This window comes from Girardinichthys multiradiatus, chromosome 17 (assembly GCF_021462225.1).
Source record: "Girardinichthys multiradiatus isolate DD_20200921_A chromosome 17, DD_fGirMul_XY1, whole genome shotgun sequence".
NCBI lineage: Eukaryota > Metazoa > Chordata > Actinopteri > Cyprinodontiformes > Goodeidae > Girardinichthys > Girardinichthys multiradiatus.
This window is the reverse complement of record NC_061809.1, coordinates 18,117,123-18,136,443: the sequence shown is the minus strand read 5'-3', so window position 1 is coordinate 18,136,443 and position 19,321 is coordinate 18,117,123. Positions and strand designations below refer to the sequence as shown.

Here is a 19,321-nt window from a genome sequence, read left to right as displayed (position 1 = left end):
AGGGGTGGCCCATAAAGACAGATGTGTTTTAATCATTTTGCTAACAGGGAAGATGGTATCACCTGTTACCATGCTCTATCAAATTACTGCACACACAGAGTGGTATCTCCTTATTTAATCAGCACACCGCCTGTTAATTTCCAATCAGGATAATAAAAGAGGAAAAGTATTCATGCACTTATTTGTTAGTTTTCTTTCCAATGATCATAAATGCACGGAGCTGACATCATTTCACTGGTGGAAGGACAGGAGATTTTCTGGTGAGTCTGTGTTTATAGATTTGTTGGTATTTAATCCTTTTCTTATTTTATGGTCATTTTAATATCTGTTTTTTTTTCACATCTAATATCATGCAGAAAAAGCAAAGTAAGAGTTTCATCATACGGTGTAAACACCTTTTTCACAGTAAAAAGAGGCAATAAAAGCACCTTAACACAAAGGTAAGCTTGATCACAGGCAAGCTTTGGTCCTCATGACTGCAAAAGCACCCAGAATAAACACCATTTGATCTTTGGCAATCTCACTTTCTATTCTCTTTTCCCTCATCTTGTTTTTTTCTTTACCAGTTTTTCTTAAACCACTGATCCCTAACATTACCTTCTGTCTTTTATCAAGTCAGCATGGGAAAATTTTACATTTCCTAAAGCAGCCACTTGTGAAGGTACACGAAGGTAAAAGAAAAGTAGATTTATTGCTTCTAGATTTGAGTGGCAGATCTTGAAGCTTTCATAAAATGTTTATACGTGGCTGTATTTTCCATCAGAGAGAGGGAGGCATTGAAGAAAGTGTTTTCTGCTTTACTTACAAACTGTAGCAAGATCTGACCACAATATTTCAGAACTCGAGAAAACCACATCTCGACATTGTATATCACATTTTTTTACATTCTAATGTATTTTAAAGACATCACATGAGGCACTAGGAATCAGCTGGCATTAGTAAAACTAGGGTAGACAAGTCTATTGTGTATAGATTTTGACAGAAGCATTCAAGTTGGAAATAGTTGTAAGAGGTTACTTTTTTGTCACACTTTTCAGATCATCAAACTAATTTTAACATAATGCCTTAATAATGGACAGAGTAGACAAGCAAATACAAATTTGTACAAGCTTGACATAAGAAAATGTGTTAAAGCAGTCACATCTTGTATTTGCTATTGTCCGAGGGAAGTAATAGCTGATACTTTTAATCAGAGAATCAAAATGAGCTTTGATGGCCAAAATTGTGAGCACAAACAAGGAATTTTACTTTTTTTTTCAGGCGTTCACAGCTTACATACATTAGACATAAATATATACACTTTAGAGGAAATAAAATAAAGGATAAAAGAAACAGTAAGTATATGTATGTTCACATATGCTGTGTAAGTGTACATATGTGTGGTTATTCTATTTTTATTTAATCATTCATGGTCCTGTGTGTGTCACCTTTCTGCAGATCCAGTATCTTAGCTGGGGACACAAACAGCTTGAAAGAAAAGTGTATAAAACCAAAGAAGGAGAGAGTGAAAGGTGAGAGAGATGAAAAACATTAGGGATTGATCATTGTGAAGTTGGGAAAGATATAGGAACAAAACCTATTTTTTCTTTTTATAGTTTTCCTTTTTTCAGTCTGGCTCATCGACCTGAAAGGAGACTGTTGGACAAGGAAGGCTACACAAAGGATTTGCACCATCTCCCCTTCATTTGCCCTTTATCGCTGTCACTAGTTTGTTTAGATTTCATTTTCTTTCTCATGTTTAGCCAAGCTTAATTGAAAAAGAAGGTTAGAGCAAACAAAGCAACGCCAGACAGGAATAAGGATGAAAGAACTAAAAAAGAGTGGAGAGAAGGAAAAGAAACAACACGCACACACATTTACACACGTGCACTTTATTGATGCAGAACAAATCAGCGAGTGGTAGTGATCTAGCAGTTTCCTATTCCCAAATCAAACAACTACTCATTAAAACCTCAACTTCTCCAGTCTTTTCACAAATCATTTCCACAAATTCATTTCACGGAAACACATTCCACCCCAACACACAAATCAAACCTAATCTTATGGTTCATTTCCATTTGCAAATCCCAAATCTCTTGAGTGATTACAATAAATCTATTCCACGTATTTTCTGTCCATTATTACCTGTTATCGTGAGTTTGGATTTTTAATATGCTTCAGTAGAGACCGGGTTTCAATTATTTTATTGAGCAGACAGTGCAGAAGAGCACTCAGTAACTAAAACAGTAGCCTTACACATTCTGGTCCGCAGTCAACAAGTCATTTCCCGTTAAGAAGGAGCGAGTATGTTTGTGTCTCTGAACAATGCCTGTTTGTTTTCTTTGGCTGAATTTGTGCCTTTTTTTCCTCAGGTCTTGTCATCTTTGACTGTGGGGAACATAAATCCATGTCAGCCCTTCTACGTTTTGTGGGTGCGTCTTTTTGTGGTGGTCCCTACAATGTTCTGCTGGTTTAGTTTGAAGAATGTAAGAAAAGAAAAAAACTTTTCTCTTTTTGTAAGAGTATTTTGTTTTTGCGCATTTCTCCTGCACATTCAGACACACAACCCTGTGTGTGACTGGCATGCTGAGTACAGACTGCAGTGCCCTGCCCAGTTCTCCTTGTTCTCCTATTGGAGGACTGCAATGTTAATGAGTTGTCTTGGGACTTCTTAACACTTACACGCAGAGAAAGAAGAAAACACATGCATTTTTCTGCCTCTATATTTGAAAGTGCTCTCTGAGTCACTCTTTTCCTTGCTAACATATTTACAGTGGAAACATTAAGAAAGGGAAAACACCTAAATTCTCTGTTGTAATGCATTTATGTAAAGGTTCATCATCAGCATGCATTTCCTATGAATTTAGGCTTTGATTAATGTATTTCATTCTTTCTCCAGGGTGGAATAATATCATAATAAAAAACAAATGAATTTCAAAAAACAGATTTGGGGGTCACAAATATGTAAGCTTTAAACTACACATACTATGCCATTAGCATTTAAATGTATGTCCCATTGCAAATTACAGAGGACAACACACTTGTAAAAAAGAATAACTGGCAGGATCTTTGACCATGGTTAAAACTTGGAGGTTAAAACTTGGATACAGCTGAATGTTCTAGCAGGAGAAAGATCCCAAACATTAATCAATAATGTTTTTAGAATAGATAAAAAAGGCTGGAATTAAGCACCTGGAATTGCCTTAACCTTAACCCTACTGAAAATCTATGGACTACAAAGCTGGGTCTGTGCCAGACAATAAACCAATTTGAACGAACTCTACCAATTTTGGTGAGGAAAGTGTTCAATATTGTGCCTGCATTATGCCAGTAGCTCACTGATGGCTATCAAAAAGTGTCATGGTTTTGGAATATGTTTGTGCTGGTTGTGTTTGTGTTCTCTCTCCAGAAGCGGCAGGACTGGTGTCCAGGGTCATGAGCTTGGCTGAGTGATGCAGACACTCCTGGCTGCCATCAACTAATCCACTTCAGAATAATTTAGGAGCTCTCTGACAATTATTCACTTCCTGATGGTCAACTACAACTGGGAACAACTCAACCCATCACTAAGAACTTTCCTGAAATTTTCTTGAAAACTCTTTATTTTGGACATTGATGCTTTTTTGAACATTTTTGCGACCAATCACATTGCGCTTCTAACCCCTGCACTTCTTTTCCCAGATACCCAGTCTGACTTTTCCCTGCATGTAGGTCAGAAAACTGAATCAGAACATGGCAACAGGTCTCCAATTTCTCTACAATTTGCTAAGGGACATTTATTGAAAGATCAATGGGGGTGTGTGTGTGTATATTTGTGTATATCTGAACTTGTGTGCTCAATTTTGACCCTGTGCAAATTGGAGTAAATCAACAGTAATTTCAAACTTGTTCACCTAATTCTTTTTTTTTTTTTTTTTGTATAAACCAAGACAAAAGAACAGTTCAAATGCATAAATAAAACTGCAAACCTTTAACTGTTTGTATTAAATATTAAGCAGGCCATATTAAAAAAATATTTTTAGAGCATAAACCTCAGTGTAGCCTCTTATTTGAAGCTAATTACAAGAAGAAACTATTAAAAATGAAAAAATCCACTTTATTATTGTCCCTAAAGGTTCAAACAATTTAAACGTTTTATTACACATTTAACTCTTTTTAAATAGTGCTCTAAACCTTTTAGGTAAGTGCTTGCAATCAACTACTGACTTTCTTTCTTCACTAAGTAATGTCTGCTGAAGTATACACTTCCTCAAAGTGAAACCAAATGGATCAAACATCTGATACTTCCTGTCTTTTCTCACCATGAGATGGTTGCCCACCCTGAGCCTCAATCTTTCGTTGTGTTCCCAAAAACTGGCTAGCTGGGAAATTAAAGTCTAGGATGTCTAGAGATTTATTATGTTTGGTGAGTGATGATCGAGCTATTAATAAAGCTTCATGTTTGTGTTTTCGTTTTCCTCTTCATTCCTCAGAGTAATCCACATATACCTTAAAAGGTTGGGAGATTATATCAGCAAACAGAGAAGAGATGTAAGATAAAGAAGCAATATCTGCAATGTGTGAATGTGTGTGTATGTGCAGTTCAGATACCTTTTATGTACTTTACATTTAGAGGTGGCATTTTTAAATGTAGCTGTATTCCCCTTCCTAGGCTTCTTGATTATTTTATTATAATTCACAGGAAACTTTATTTTAATTTTGAACTCTAAAGCGGTAGGTTTTTAGTTCTGTCTTTACTATCTCATAAATGCTTCTGTTGTCACTTTAAAAAAATTGTGGCTAAAGCACCAGGAACTTGTACTAAGGAATGTACCCAGCTTTGCACTCAGCAAATACGTGTTCAATATAAATGAGGAAGACGCGTGAGGATGAATATGGCAGAGATCGCTCACACCATTTCTCCACTGTCAATCAATAACACTGTGATTCTAATAGACATTGATTGGATCTGAATCCCAGATCCCAAGTCGCAAATGTGATTATAAAATGGCCATTCTTGACACTTTATTGAAAACAATGAGGCTGGAAGAAGAAACGAGAGGAGGGAAGGGAATGGGAGTGACTGGCTGGGAAAGATGAATTAATCTTCTGCTTGTCAGCTTGCTCAAGCCTCCCCCTTCATCCGCTTCATCTTTGGCTTTTTTGTGTGCACCTGGTGTTTATGCAGAAGGCAAATCTGAAGATGGTCTGCATGATATTGAACAGTGCATGCTTTGTGTCATGATGGACTAATGTAAAGCACAAGTACTAAACTGTTACAAACATTTCCACAAAAGCCCAGATGTATCTTAATGCCATAATGTTTCCATGTGATAAACTATTGTTTCAGACTCCATATTAGAAAGCACTCACAAATGACATATTATTGAAAAAGTCTTTCTATTTCTATTTTTTTTTTTGATAGCAACAAAAACAATATACATGGTTCTTTGTTTATTTCATGTAAACGTTTTCAATGATTTTACTTACCGCTGTATACCATCACAATTCATTTTAAATAAAGCTTAAAATTCCCATCAGAATCTGATGCCAAAATTTGTTTATCTGATTGTTAGGGTCAGGCTGTTCAAAACGAGACGGAGTAATTTTAACAGAACATTGCCTCAAAACTTAAAAAAAGTGACCCAGTCTGTTGGGTTGGAGAATAGACCAGAAGGAGCTACACAACACACCTCATCAGACATTCATAGTCTTTCACAGGTTGAAACAAGAAATGCTAAATTGCTGCTTTATAACAATATTAATGCCAGCGAGTTGTGGTATTGAATTTAGTTGACACAAGAGAAAATGTTGGTTCATTAGTCTTTTACCTGCTAAGTAGATAGCTTAAGCTAGTGTCAGCTATTTACACTTTGACCCAAGAATTCATTATAAACACATTTATAACTTCCACGTTAAACATTGAGTATATGTTCATCGATAGGAATTTAATCGGACCTGTCATCCTTGCATATTGCCTATTTTATAAAGGTCTTTGCTGCCATAGAATTGGCTGCACCAGATGTTATAAGTACGGGTGGGTGGGTGATGTGTGGAAAGTGAGCTGATGCTTGCTCTTTGACACCATATGGTTCCAGACAAACTGAGTATTCCTTAAATGTGCAACAGAAACTGCAAGGTTACTGAGTCTGAGCGTACAGCCAGATGTTAGGTTTTCATTAAGCCCTTGTTTTAATTTTTTATAGCTTTATCTGTTATTTTGTGTAGTCATTACCGGAACTTTCTGTTGCAGTGGCCTACTTTATGTGGAACTGATCTCCAATTGTAACAATCATAATCATAACAATAGGCACCCACCAATGCATGCACATCTGCTTGTATGAATGTGTGTTATCTGTGTAGGTGTGTATACGTGTCTGCTGCCTGTTGAATGCAGCAACAGTAGAATCGGATGTTCCCAACCAACCTGCAGTGTGGTTTCATAGTTCTGTGGTGTTTTTCCATCTTAGTTAACATAATTTCTTCTGCAGTGAGTGAGCGCTGATGGAGCTGTTTTCTCCCCTCTTTTTTTGTGACACAGTTCTAAATTAAAATGTTATTCCACCATTTTCTACAACCCTCTTTTCTCGCTGCAAGTTCATTTCTAAAAGTAATTTGTTTTTCAACTTAGTTTTATGCTACAGTTAAACCATTTGCTTGATTTCTATTCAACCTACATGTTCTGTCACTTTGGAATGATTGGTGTAGATGTTTCCTCTGACTTTAATATAAACAGAAAAATGTATTTCTCTTGCCTTTATTTCTTATTCTATAAACATCTCAGAATGGGATTAAAAAGTATTACTTTATCTACAGTATTAAAGGCAGGGTGGGTGTAGGACAAAGGTATTAAAGCGGATTTCTTGAGTGACCGTGACCGCACATGTAAACAAGTGCTGCATCTTGAGCAATGAAAGCTTTACATAAAGGCAATCTCCTAGGCATGTATGCGTGTGTATTTTGGTGCATTTTCTCTATATAATCTTCTGTAAATCAAAGACTTGTGATGTCTTGTACTTAAAGGATGTAGAAATTAAAATTTCTGCCATGCTTGTTTAGCTTTGGTAGTAAAAACTGGTCAAATGTATCAAATGTAGTGTTTTGTTTACATGCCAGAGCAATCACAGGCAATATTTGTTAAAGTATAGCTGTCCCAGCTCTCAACACCTCCATGAAAAATGTACATGATTCAGTCTGTCACTCATTGCCGTGGTAACACATACACCACTTTCTTACAGAGTGGAATGGCCCTGAGTGTTTATGACACGGATTCACACATGCATAATTACACCATTTAATGCTCTTCCGACTGATTTGGAAGACAATGTTCAATTTAAAATGTAAATTTACTTCCTCCATGTTCAATCAATTAAAGCTGAAAGCAACATTTGGATGCAATGCGTTGTTTTGCCTTCCTGTTTCTCTTGTCTGTTCTTGTTAATGGCACTCCGTGCATTATGTATTAAGGACTGAATGAAGACTTAATGTCAAGGACGTATAGAGCTGTAATGAAATGCATTTTCAGCAGAATTTAGCGTAAGAATGCTTGACACATAGCTAGTTGCAAAAATACATTCAAGCTCATTTTGCAGCACGAGACAACAACCCTGAATTATACAGTATGTGTCATACAGAAGATAGAAGAACTAAAACCTATGACAGATGCCCTCCCACAGAGCCTGATGGGAACATCATCAAGTCAGTCTGGTATGTGAAAAGACAGAAGCTACTGATACAGGAGGACAGTAGTGAATGATCTGGGAAAAACTACTTGCCTAAAATGTTTAAATAGTCCTGTAAGTTTTGCTTTAGAGTTGGTTTATTTTCTGTGATTTTCGTGACTCTTAGCTAAAAAGTCTATCAAGGATATTTCCGAGTTATCTTGAAGGAAAGGAGTTCTTGTGAGGAACAGTCAGAGCTGAGGTGTTTTGTACACTACAGAAATTATGACTAAATGAATTCTTCATTTTGATCATATAAGCAATAACTGGTAATAAACATAAAAAACAAGTGTGACAAATCTGATGAGGAGAGCTTTACAAAGAATAAAAATAACTTTTAACCAATTTCAACTATTTCGTGTTGAAGAAGAAGTTGCAGGAGACAAAAGCTTGTTAAATCCTACCCAAATGTTTTCTGCTAACAGATTATTTCTTGCTTGGTAAATTATTTGACCCCAGCTTGACTAGACCTGTGAATTTCAACGTGTTTGACTGCAGATATTCTAACTTATGAACTGTCCTTATTTTTTTTTGTGATGTGCATAGTGGCTGTAGTGCTTTTTTATGTGATACTCCAAATCTCCACACAGTAATTAAAATATGATAAAAACCACTGAACAGTATAAATTATGCAAGGATTTTCCTTTTAGATGATGTCTTGTTTTTCCAAACACTGCAATACTCTGCTGTTTTTGATTTAAAGATCTAATATAAACTTACTGGCAGAATTTATGTCCTACCATGACAGCTGGATATTTGTTTTCATAATGTTTTTAGTACACATACACTTATATTCAATAAATTAGAGTATTATTAAAAAGCTAATTTATTTTACAAAATAAAACACATTATATAGATTAATTACACACAGAGTGATGTTTTCAATCTTTTATTTCTGTTAATTAAAAAGACTTCCTGCTTACAGCTAATGAAAACACAACATTTAACATTAGAATATTATCTCAGACTAATAAAAATCATTTTTAATACAGACATGTCTGCTTAATGGAAAGCATGTGTATTACCTTCTAAAGTTATTTTCCAAAAGTACTTTAATCTGACAAATGAGCTTCATGTGTACGCATATTCTAATTAATTGAATATCACTTTACATTTCCTATCATTACTTATACTTGAAATAATTCATATCCCACACCAAATAAAACTTTATTTCACTCAATTTTATTCACAATTAAACCACAGTTTCAATTTTATCATTTTTTATGCAATTGTGTCTAAAAGCTGCCTTTAAATAGTCATCTGACATAATGGACATTATGTGAACTTCAAAACCTGGACCTAAACAATTCTATTATGAATGTAGTCTGTAAAAACAATTAATCAAAATAATTCATTAATGAGTACACCAAAAACGAAAGAAAAACAAATTATGGTGATGTGTATCGATGCTGTTCTGAAAGCTTCTGGTCAAGCTGGTGTAACAACAGCAGTGGATTCCCAGAATTGCTGACTTGCCTTCTATGTGTGCTTCCTTGTGTGATGAAAGAATTACAAGCACATTCGTACATCTTCTGTGTCTCCCGTGCTTTGTTAAAAGACAAAACTGCTGTTTTCATCTTGTTAGCAGCATAAAAGACTTTTAGAGGACAAATCAAGCAAAGAATAAAATGTTGCTTTTATTTTCTGAAACTGCCTCGCTGCCTCTTTCTCAATTGGTTTTGGCCCAGCTATTTACAATTTCACACATTTAGGATTTGTTTTCCCATGCAAATTTGTTAAGGTTGAAAAAGCTAAGTGCAGACTGAGTTAGGAAGCAGCTGGATGAGGTAAATGCAAAAGTCGACTTACTTGCGGACAAAACAAACTACAAATGCTGCTGTGGCAGGTTGTCCAGACATTTGAAAACAAAACGCAGTGGCAAAGAAAGGTGATGAAGCAAATCTCACAGGAACAAATAAAGAAAAAATGGTTGTGAAAAAAAACTGTGGAACTATGCATGTTTGTGATTACATTGAAAAAGCGCGATCCAATAAAATAACCAATTTTTCTCTTTATAACCACAAACATCAATGTATTTTATTGAGGACTTTTGTGATATATGAGATAAGCACAAAGAAAGACCATTGTGTAGATGAAGGTAAATAATGCATTCTAATCTTTAAATAAAAATCTGAAAGGTGTAGCAAGCAGTTCTATTCAGCCCTCCGGAGTCACTGTTTTTTATAGCAACCTTTCACTGCAATTACAGTAGCAACGCGCATGACACGTTCAACAGTCTGTAGAGGTTTGCACATCTAAATATTATTATTATTACTGCTTTTTTTTGCAAATTAGCTCAAAACAGATTTTAATGTGAATGTCTGTCAACATAATATTTTAGGTCTTGCCACAGATTCTCACTTGTGTTTAGGTCTGGACTTTGACTGGGCCATTCGACTGCATGATTATGGTTGACGGGAACCAATTTCATTGTTGCTCTAGCTGTTTGTTTAGGGTCATTTTCCTATGTCTCAGTCTCAAGTCTCCAACCTTCAATAGGTTTTCTTCCATGTTTTCTCTTTATGTAGCTCCACCTTTCGTCTTATCAACTCTGATCAGCTTGCCTGTGGCTCCCAAAGAAGACCATCCCAAATGGGCTTTTATGAGACTTCTGAAGGCAATTGGTTGTATTCTATTTATTGAGGGTTAAAAGGGTCCACACCATGCTTTTCAGATTTTTATTCGGAAAATGTTTGTAAAACCTTTCATCCATGTCTATACCTGCTTGTCCTCTTAGGGTTGAGGGGGGGCTGGTGCCTATCTGCAGCAGTCATTGAGTGAGAGGTGGGGTGCAAAACAACAAAACTAACTAAGGAGATATGAGAAGAAAAAACACACCTTTAAACTAAACAGAATCAAGCCTGTTTTAAAGTACAGAATGTTTTTGCAAGGTAGTGTCATGGTATGACATCCTTGAACTTGGTTTGTGTTTTTGTATAAACCGTCCTTAGGTCTATGGTTTCCTTTATTGTTAATTAGTTCCACCTGTCCCTTATGCCTCCATGTCTCCTTGCCACACCTGTTCTTAGTTCCTGTGATTACCTGCCTTTGTTTTCTCCCTGTATATTAGTTGGTCTGTGTTCTTTGTTCCCCGCTGGTTCCTCCGTCACTATTCCTCGTTCACTACCCTTGTTTATGCTCAGTTTTGCTATGTTACAGAACTATGTACACATGTAAGTTTTTGGCTCGACTCATGTTTGTACTTACTGGATTATGTTACGTTTTGGAGACCTTTAATTAAAGAAAAGTCTTCCTCTCATCATGCGGCTGCCAAGCTCTTATCTGCACTTTGGTCCGATCCAAACCAAGAACGTGACAGGTAGTACTAAAACTGTCACGGTGTGACATTTTGGACTTTCTTTGTGGTTTTTGGTTTGTGTCTTTTTATTGTTAATTAATCCCTTCGCCCATGTTTAGTCTATGCATTAGTTTCACCTGTTCCTTCTGTCTCCCTGCCTCCTTGTCTCACCTGTTCCCTCTTCCTTTGATTACCTGCCCTTTGTATTCCCTTAGTATATTAGTTAGTCTGGTTCACGTGTTGATTGCTGGTTCCTCTCTCAACTCGGGTCTCTACCCTTGACTGCCACGTGTTCCATGTTCCTGCAGAGCTCGGAGATGTAAGTTTTGGACTTTGACTCCGGTTAACTCCTGCAGTGATTTATGTTACGTTTTGGATACCTCTGAATAAAGCTGAAGATCATTCAACATGCGGCTGCCCAGCTCTTACCTGCACTTTGGTCCGACAACAAATATTAATGTGACAAAAACAAAGAAACAAGAAACAAATTAAACGGATAAACCATGATACAAAAATCCATGGACCTTGACAGCAAAAGACTCCCAGATCACAACAAACAAAACAAAACACCAGGAGAGCAAAGAACCGTTACATATTTTAAATGGCTATAGAATTTAAAATTCATTTCAATAATAAATAATAACATAAATTTTAATATATTTTGCGCATTCATTTTTAGAATAAAACACATACTGTTGATAACTGTTTTTTTTTCAATCTTTCAAGCTTTAACAGATGAATGTTACCACAACTGAAGCTGCTCCCTAACCTACGTTTATGTCACTTAACTTTGATTCTTGGCAGAGTGACAAGAAGAAGCTGGAGACTCTTGTTAACCATTCTCTAATCATTTTATCTTTGGTTGCTGTTGTTATTTGCCCCCAATCTGCACACCCCCTGACCATCTGCAGAATATATCCCAATGGAGGTGTTTAATTCTTTAGGGAGAAGCTGAGGCACGGTCAGGGTGGCTTTGTCTGGATCTCCTTGGACATGAGATTGGCTCTCTGGAGAAATAGCTGGCAAAACACTGAATCACCTGGCCATGGCCTGGACTGTCTATACATACACACACACATACACACACACACACGTGGACAAAGCTTTATGGACAGACAGACAGGCAGCTGCTAGCTTGATGGGGAGGCTGATGATACATGGATGAATAAACACTCAGGCGACATTATGGAATAAACATGCAACACACAAGTGCACAAATTTAAGCAGAAAGCAGTAAGCCATCAATATGCAAACTAACTAATTATATGACTGAGTGACACGTTCAACACACCGACTCACCTATTGTTATGCATTGGCTCATACACATCCTAGATTTTTAGAATTGTCAGCCTTAATACAACTCACTCACTATCCAGTAAATCCTAGCATAGACAGAAATTTGCAAACCTATTAACAGTCAATGAGATATCAGTGTCATTCATTGCATTCAAATAGTCAATAAACTTTATTACTTTAGAGGCGCACTAATATATTTTCAACAAAATCAATTGGCTTTGTCTAAAGTTAACTTATTTGGTTTTTCAGTGTGATTTTAAACAGAAAAAATGAAGCATTACCATTAGCAGCTCATAAATATCATAATCCCTGAGATAGCAATGACGTGTAAGTTACAGCAAGGAACACATGTATATGTGGAGGGTTACACTGAAAAAGATGACAACACAGAATGGCTGTTTTGTGTGTGACAGTCAATGTGTGCAAGAGTAAATACCCACAGGAACAGTGCACAAGTGAAGGGGGATCCCTGTATCGCCACAGATAAATCATGTACAGCTGTGTTCATAGGGGTTCACTGAGTTAATTCTAAACATAGGGATGTGATGCAAGGTTATGTATAGGCACACACAGCCACACAAACACTGTTTCAGGAAGACGAGGAAAGCCACTGAAGGAGCACTGTGCCAGCTGGCATCAGGAGACAGACACCCGCACATCCCTGCAGCCCACTTGACTGCATTAAAAAGGCTTCATCAAACCCATTCATGCTTAAGTCATCATCTCATTTGCAAGACAAAACAGAAAGTCAGATTGGTCACTTGATTTTTACAAGCACTGAGATAGCATCCTCTTTATATTGCAAGCTAGCACAGTCTCTGACCCAACCTAGAGGTTGAATAAAGGCCACAAGCAGGACCACTTAGACCATTACACTACCATTACACTACAGCATTGTTAGCATTTCTTTTATATAGTTCATGCTTGATTGTTGTTTTATAATTAAATAGTGAGCCAATAATTCAATTCAATTCAAAAATACTTTGTTAATCCCACAGGGAAATTAAATACAGTGCTATGCAAGACTATCTACATTTTTAGGCTGACTGTCTTTCTGGAAAGTAGACTTTGTAGAGTGTGTCTGTCAAAAGGACATGTCATTTAAATCCCATATTAAACAGGTTTCTAGGATATCCTTCTTTCACCTCCGGAACATTGCCAAAATTAGAAATATCCTATCCAGGAGTGACGCTGAAAAACTAGTCCATGCATTTATTACTTCAAGGCTGGACTATTTTAATTCGTTACTATCAGGATGTCCACAAAATGCAGTTAAAAACCTTCAGCTTATTCAGAATGTTGCAGCAAGAGTTCTGATGAAAATTAAAAAGAGAGATCATATTTCTCCTATTTTAGCGTCCCCTTCATTCCCTGTTAAATCCAGAATAGATTTTAAAATTCTCCTCCTCACATAAAAAACCCTTAATGATCTAGCTCCATCATACATCAGAGATCTGATTGGTCCATACGTTCCTAACAGAGCACGTCATTCTCAGACCGCAGGTTTACTGGTGGTTCCTAGAGTTTCTAGAACTAGAATGGGAGGCAGATCTTTTAGTTATCAGGCTCCTCTCCTGTGGAACCATTTCCCAGTTTTAGTCCGTGAGGCAGACACCCTGTCTACTTTTAAGGCTAGGCTTAAAACTTTCCTTTTTGATAAAGCTTATAGTTAGAGTGGCTTAGTTTATCAGGGAGGGAGCCTTCCTTCCTCCCTGCTGGTTGGAGTAAGGGGGAGTCAGGTTTAGCCTAAACCGGCTCAGTTATGGTTGAGGTGCAAACACACCCTCCATTTCTGCTACCTGTATGACCCCTTCTCTTTTCCAATGGTTATAATCAGTCTGACAGAGAGAGGTATCCCGATCCTTGTGGTTTTTAGTATAACAATGACCATCAGTGGGCTCTAGATGGACAAACTTCATCAGTTTATTATTTTACTTAGTGCCCTTACATGTGGCCCGTTCTGGGGAGGCCGGGCTCTGGCACTCGGTGGTTTGGTCTAGCCTCCCTGACGGCCCCACACTGTGGGGTGCCTTGAAACGACATTGTTGTAAATAAGCGCTATATAAATAAATAAAATGAAACTGAAACTATCTCTGTAGTTATGCTGCTATAGGCTTAGGCTGCTGGAGGACATAATGACCACTTTCACGCTCTTCGCTACATTCTCACACTACTCTTCAATTTTACATTATTTGATGTTATTTCAGGTTTTAACTTTATGTTCTCTCTCTTTTCTCTTCCTAGAAGCTACAACTGGCCTGACTCTGTGTCTACCTGTGACACCTTTCTGGAGAGGGGCATCGTCCAAGCTTCTGCTGGCAACAACTTAATGCTCACCTTCTACAGATGATCCACTGTCTTTCAGTGTTTAACCCTTCCAATTGACTGAGCTTTTACTGTAACTAATTATATGTGCTCTCTTTCAGACTCTAACCTTGAAAACTGGCTCAAAGTTTATCTGTTCTTTCTTTCTAGATGAAACGACTAAAGGAGCTACATCCACTAACATTTACTTTTCCTTCCCATAGAAAGTACTCCTGGATCAGTGCTTCTTTGTTCTCTTTGTGTCTCTGCTCTGTTCTCTCAAACCCCCAGTCGGTCGTGGCAGATGGCCGCTCACACTGAGCCTGGTTCTGCTGGAGGTTTCTTCCTGTTAAAAGGGAGTTTTTCCTCTCCACTGTCGCTACATGCATGCTCAGTATGAGGGATTGCTGCAAAGTCAACGCCAGTGACTGTCCACTGTCTCTACATGCTCATCCGGAAGGAGTGAATGCTGCAAGTCGCTGACTGGATGCAATCTGCTGGGTTTCCTTAGACAGAAAAACGTTTTATCCAATTTGAATAAATAACTGAATCTGACTGCACTGTTCAATGATTAGGATTAATTGGAATGTATGAACCTGACTTTTGTGAAGTGCCTTGAGACAACATGTGTTGTGAATTGGCGCTATATAAATAAACTGAATTGAATTGAAAAGATTGTCCAACAAGAGCTGTGGATGTCTGCAGCTCCTTCAGAGTTAACATGGGCCTCTTGGCTGCTTCTCTGAAAAATTTTCTCATAACCTGACTCAGACTCATAACTTAACCCTTCTTTAAACCACTTCAGAATTGGGATTACATCACACATAGGTGGGATCTATTTACAAATAATGTGACTCTTCACAAGTGATCCCTTTCACTCAGTTTTCTAGGGGTATCTTAGTAAAGTAAAGGGGGCTGACTATAGAAGGCATGCCACACTTTCAGATTTAAATTTGCCCCCAAAAAGACTAAAACTAAACTAAAATGAATGCAATAATGCAAGTGTGAAACAGAGCTCTACTGGGGCCTCTGGTTGACTTGGGGGCCCTAAACAACACCTTAGTTTGCTTATGCCAGGACAGGCTGGTTCTGACACCACTTTGCAAATTCTTGATAAGAAAAGGCTCAAACACATTAATGGGCTAGGTTTTGAAAAGACAGCTTTGTGTCCTTCAATACAATTAATTCATGTTCATGCAGAACACAGATATGATCATATTCGTATAATAAAAACAAGTTCCTATTATAATTTAATTCAAGGATGTTTGATCTAAACATGACCAAGATGAATTAGGTCGCACATTTCTGACCTTTTATGGAATGGCTGTTGTCACTGAAGATTGCAGTACCATTGATTTGCTTCGCTTTGAAACTTATCTGATAATTGACAAATGCAGACTGTTGACATAGCTCTGTCCCGTTTATTGAATAATTTAATGAACCCAATAGGTTTGCTAGTTTATCTACACATTTTGTCCTTCAGATGACACCAGGAGATGCCCTCAGAATCTGACACAAAGACCAGACAGTAATAAATAAACATGGACTTAACCTATATATTTAAATCACTGGCCAGTTCAGAAGCAAAGCAAGTTTTGCAGATTAATCAACTAAAGAAGGGAGCAGTTTCCTCTGTGGTGATGACAATGGGTGGATTCTTGTACACTTTGTACACATACCTATATCTATTTGTTTACAATAAGCAAAGTTTGGTGCCATAAGAATTGTTTTTTTTTGTTTGCCCCAAAATCTACCATGACTGACCATAAACTCAGGGTAAGCAATTTGTTTTTCTTTGTTTTTTTAACGTGTCCTGGTCAGAAGGGTAGCACTCAGAAATGTTGTCGAGAGTGCCAAGAAGAAGCCTAACAGGATTATTTCAATTGCAATAGACACGGAGTCAGAAATGAAAAGGAAAAAAAAAGAAGCACAAAGAGAGAGAGGTGGGGCAAAAAGAAAAAAAGGAGAGGAGAAATTAATAGAGGAGAGAAGGATGAAGAGATTACAAGATAACGCCCTAGAAGACTGCTTCTACACCTGCAGAAACATAGCAACAGCAATGTTACCGAAAACTGCATGGTACTAATGAATGCAAGATATATTTGGTGGTAAATGCTGCTCAATATAGAACATCTGTGTATTTGTTAACACCTGAATCTAAACAACTGTGGGTGTAAGTGTGAGCGTGCTTGTGTATATAAGGTTTCTCCATAAAAATATGTTATAGCGAGTGTGAGGAGCCACAGACCTGCCCCCAACCAAAGTCCCCCCGGAGCAAGAGAACACCTGCAGGACCCCCGCTGGGACTACTGCAACCTCCACAGAGAAGACCAGAGGAGAACCCCAGGGGAACCACTCAGCAGCCACAGTGCAGAAGCCCCAGGGAGCTGCAGCGATGAACCCATGGACCCTGCTGGCAGCTGTCTACGCCGGAGCAGACCCAGCCATGGACCCAGAGACCCGAGACCCCGGGACACATCATCTCTCCAAGCAGAGGCCTGACAGAGCCAGGGAGCCCGGGCCCTGGCAAGCAGCCACAGCCGGCACACACCAAAGCATCCAGCACTGGACAACAAAAAACCACCAATAAACCAGTGGCCAGAGACACCAGCCACCGGCAGGGAGTGTGGCGGGGAGGAAATAGGCCCCATATTTAATGGGGGGCCTAAACTGATCCAGGAGAGGGAGCAGCCCAAGACCTAACCTGACACAAAAACAGGCGCACACAGTCACAATGACACATTCCCACACTTATGCGTACACATGAAAACACTCACGCACGCACACACACCCAACGTAAAGACACAGAACAATGGATGTCGTACACTCACTCACACTCCTCATACATACACTGTACTCCCAGGTCCAGGTACCGATACCCCAGAGGGGCAATCAGCCACCAGACCCAGGAGGTGTTCCACCTTCATTCCATGGCAGAGACGGGCAGGCTGCCCCAGCACCAGCCAAACTATTGCCGACACCACCCGAACCTAAACGACCCTGGCTCAGACCCCGACCCTCTGCCCCGACCCCAGCCTGCAACGACCCCTCTCCCCACCTGAACAAAAGAGGGGTCTACCTGGTCCAAATGAGCCCACCAACCAACCCCAGGACAAAGCAGTCCCAACCACCCAATGAATTCAGATCTCAATCCCATAAACCCCCCACTCCCCATGAACCCCAACATGAACCAAGACCGGCTATAATCAGCTCTATGAAACAATTAGACTTTTATTGTGAAGGGCCAACTTAATCCCCTTTTCACTGGTTTGTACATTTTATAATTTAGAAGAACTAAAACTGTAAAACATACAAAGTCCTGACTTTTGCACTGTAATACCTGTTAACATTAGTTCTTGCATGAATTTACAAAGTGAATTATGTTGATTTTTATTTGGATGAGTATCTGCAAGCTGCGCCATGAAAAGTAAACTTCATAACATTTAATGCTTGGCTTATATCCAAAATAGTCAAGGGAAATCTACTTAACAGTGAACAAATTAAGGCTTTTATTTTTAAGAGTACATAAACTTTATTAAAAAGTAATACTAACAGTTGATTGCAGGTATGTTGCATAGTATCTGTAAAATTTACATTTTTTAGTGCTAAAAATGATAGAATTTTGGAATTTATATAAAGAAAAGTAAGAACCGTGAATAAATACTTTTCGCACTTCCCAAGGTGTTGGATTCTAATGTACCGTGTTTTGCTATTTAAGCATATCTTGTAATAATTGTTATCATTACATTAGAAGTTTAATATATGTTTAATATATGAATAAGCAGCTTTCTGCTTTATGGCCAACAGAGATCGGTTCTGAAGGGATCAGAAAATACGCAGGTGAATTAGGTCGATGATTAACGCTCTGCTGGTTTACAGGCGAAGGTCAAGACGTCGTATGTTTGTTAAAGTTTTAAGTTTTACTAAATTATAAAATGTTTTGGAACGTCAGGGTTAAATTATATAAAATCTGGATGAGAAAAAAGTCGAGGTAAGGGTGTTTTTATGGTATTTTCCCCTCTTCCTTTTGGTGTTAGCTTGTGCAATTAGTCAATTACTGTGTGCACAATTTTTTATTACGGCTAATTAGAATATAACTTAAACGAAAGATGTTGGGGGCAGTGTCATCTAGCTTTAAGCTTTTTTCTTCTTGGCGTTTGTGTCATTTCCAAGACAAAAACAAAAGCGGAACAGTTTAGCGGCGTTTTTTTGTTTTGTTTTTTGTTTCAATTGTTCAGATAGTAGCTACTTCCTTTGTTTAGCCTGCCTCATCCTAAATGACTTAAACGTTATGGTTGTCCTTGCGTTTGTGTTGTTGCTGATGTTGTTTGTGATATATTATTTTCACAATTGTACCGACAAAAAACGTCGCTGTTTCTCATATCAACTCAATGGTGCGTTCAAGCCAAGTCGTAGGCTACAGTAAATTATCAACAGAAAATGTTGGTTATGTGCTGGTTATCTTTTTATGTTGAATCCAATAATTTTCATTATAATGCAATGACACATTGTTGAAATTGTCCCAAACAGAAATGAAACAGTTACCAGTATCGAGGTGTATTAAACTTTAAAAAAGTAAAGTTTGAAAACAACAAAAATTTGCTGTAATTTGCGGTAACACGCACAATTTTCCCATTGGTACAATAAAGTTGAGTTTGCACCACCCATCACCCTTTACAGGTAAATCTCTTTAAAACATGCAGGGGCAAACTATAGACAGCCGCATGTAGACTATCTACAAGAG

General features: G+C 38.0%; 1 protein-coding gene and 1 long non-coding RNA gene across 2 annotated transcripts in view; both read left to right on the top strand.

Annotated features, from left to right (window-relative positions):
• Nucleotides 1-1,081: 1,081 nt before the first annotated feature.
• On the top strand, nt 1,082-3,968 carry LOC124883287. Its single transcript, XR_007042145.1, has 3 exons — nt 1,082-1,511; nt 1,596-2,465; nt 3,389-3,968. It is a non-coding gene; the product is annotated as an uncharacterized LOC124883287 (long non-coding RNA).
• A 14,467-nt stretch (nt 3,969-18,435) lies between these two features.
• plxna4 (plexin A4) overlaps nt 18,436-19,321 on the top strand; it is a 333,778-nt gene continuing 332,892 nt past the window's right edge. Inside the window, exon 1 of the mRNA XM_047389857.1 lies at nt 18,436-18,568. The gene's annotated coding sequence lies outside the window, so the exon portion shown is untranslated. The remainder of the gene's footprint in view (nt 18,569-19,321) is intronic.